The following is a 2,935-nucleotide window of genomic DNA, read 5'->3' as shown; positions in this document are numbered from 1 at the left end:
AGAGCTAGCATACATTCTTCTTTGAAGGCAACATTCTTGAAGAAGTAAATGAGTACAAATACCTCAAGATTGATTTCAACAACAAACTTAATTGGGAGGACGACAGAAAGAAGAGAATTTTAGGAGGGTGGAAAACATTATATGCTCTTCAAAATAGATGTAGAGAGGCAGAGTTCAAAATAAAAAGTTTGGTGCCTTATGAGATAATGTTAAGTGAAACAAGAGCAACTCCCATCGAAGCAATTTCTATGGTGCCAATCATAATATATCTAAAAAGAATTGAGAAAATGGGAGTAGGTAGATGGCCTAATGTTAGCTTCAATGAAGGCATGAGTGAAAGAAAGAAAACATGGATGAGACAAAACCACACCTGGATGCAAAAATGGAATATCTACCTCAAAGCATGTCCCACAAATAGCAAGGAGCCAAATAATTTTGTTATGGAGAAGTTTCGTAAATGGGTATGGGGAAAGATCTGGGCAGAAGGAAGAATTACAACATTGAGGAATTCAACCCTACGTGTGATCTACAACAAAAAGAGTTCATTGGAGCTAGCATTTCATGGAGGGAAAAAATATTTATTGCTCAATTAAGAACCAACTCGCATCAACTTTGGTATGAAACAGGATGGTGGAAAAGGCCTAAAGAATCTTGGGAAGAACGAGTGTGTACATTTTGCACGTTTGGGGCAGTGGAATCAGAAAAACATTTCATTTCAGAATGTGATGCGTTCAAAGATATCAGAGAAAATTATGGGAATATGTTAGCATCGGATTCTTGGCATTGTCTTTTCAACAAGGGGATTGTTGGAAGAATGGGCCAACACATCAATTTGAATAAGAGAAGGATTGAATTGCGAAAATCAGGGAACCCATGGTCCCATAGTCTATTTTTAGTCTTGTGGACGTTAAAATATCATTTCATTATAAAACAACTCTGACACTAAAAAATTCTTTGACAATACAAAATGACAACCAATATATATGGAGCTATCCGTCCATTAATGTGCAGAACAATATATGTCACCAATTGGCTTTAACCAAATACATGGCATATACTATCCTTACCCATTAATGGAGAGATAACTCCATATATATTGTTCCCCATATAAAAGCAACTATTGTCCCTGTTAGCCCCTGAGGTGCAGTGCTGCTATTTTTAGCGGAAATGTCCCCTATTTTAGCTTCGACGACCATGTCTCCCCTTGCTCTGCTTTGGCCATAAGCCGGACTTCAAAAATATCATTCTCGCATCTATAATTGCACCACGTCCTGATCCAAATGGATCAAAATATGATTTCTAAGCCTTTAAAATATCTTAAAAATCATGCCAAGGATCAAAACAAACGCATGAGAAGGACCCTTAGAATGGCGTAGAAACACTATCGGGAGGCCAAAAACACATAAAAACAGTGAAAAACAGAGCAGCGGAGGTTTGAGGAATGAATGCACATCAACCGTTAGATCTGGCCAATCAACGGTCTAGATCTGATCGACAAATCGCAATCGGCAACAGAATAGAGTGCTCACCAAACGGCCCGAGGTTATCGCGATATGCGATTAATCGCATCAGAGCTTGACAGAGGAGCGATATATATATATATATATATATATATATATATATATATATATATATATATATATATATATATATGTATAGATATATATGTACATATATATATATATACACACATATATATATATACACACACACACACACACACACACACACATATATATATATACACACACACACACATATATATATATATATATGCGATCCAATTAACCGGACCCGATGGGAATATAAACATTATTGCATAGATTTTGAGATCTGCTGAAAGGCCTTTTTTAATGTATTTTCACATATTTCGTTATTTAATGAAATACAAAAAAAAAATGCTGATGCGATAAGACCCGGACCCAAAAGGGTTTGTGAAAGGAAATATATAATATTTGAAGTCTTGAGGGAGCCAATTTTCATGTTATATTCATGATTTTTAACGTATTTTTAAAAATACAAAGGAGCAAGGCCGAAGCGACTTGCGATAGCAATGAGGACAGACCCGATAGAGGAATGGACCAGATTTAAGGACTTTTGAAGTCCGTATGAACAATGTTCATGACAAATTTTCACAGTTTGGATGCGTTTCTCTGTGTAAAATAGAAAGCGAACGTTTCAGGGATTTCAAAGGCTATATGCACTCATCCAGATAGAGGCCGGGAGATAGATGGCCGGAGTGGAAAATCCACAACACGATGCAGTTACCAACAAAAGTGATCATGGAGCATCGCTGGCACGAGTGAGCTCTCTGACAGCGTAAAAAGATTACCAGACGTTGGTTACTGAGTTGTTAGAAAAAGAGACCTCTGGCTCATATCTGTTAAAGCGTGGCATCAAGCAGTTAAAAATACAAAGGAGATAGATTAAGACACCTCAAGCCTCAAAGAGCTCGAGGGCATTGTAAAAAGCCTATAAATGGTTGAAGGTTAGAGGTGTTAGGGGTTCAACTTTTGGAGACTGTGGAGACTCTGCTCCTCTCAGCGTCTCATCTTCATTCCAACAATATAAGCTTCTTTTGCTACTATATGTTCAATTCCCATCTTTCCCTCTGTTCTAAGCTTGCACTTGAATGTGTTATTCATGTTTTCTTTTGTGTCGAATGCCAGATAACTATCATCTTATCTCTGCATTGATAAATTAGATTTGTAAGCCTCATTTGCTTTCTGTAGCTTGCCATTCATATGTGTTTATGTATGCATCTGCTAGTACAGTCAGTATTCTCCATTTATCCATTGAATCTATAATCTATTGAACATTAGTGGTTGAAAGCCTTGTCTAGTTGAGGGTGTTCATGCATGTTTTGAGTGAAATAGAGTTGAAATGGTCATCTGACTTGATCCAAACCATCATCCATTCCAATAGTTCCAAGAAC

The sequence above is a fragment of the Pinus tabuliformis genome, chromosome 4_1 (assembly GCF_031772625.1).
Source record: "Pinus tabuliformis cultivar Carrire ecotype Pingquan chromosome 4_1, CPIR1, whole genome shotgun sequence".
Classification (NCBI taxonomy): domain Eukaryota; kingdom Viridiplantae; phylum Streptophyta; class Pinopsida; order Pinales; family Pinaceae; genus Pinus; species Pinus tabuliformis.
The sequence above is the reverse complement of the archived record's forward strand: the minus strand, read 5'-3'. Positions refer to the sequence as shown.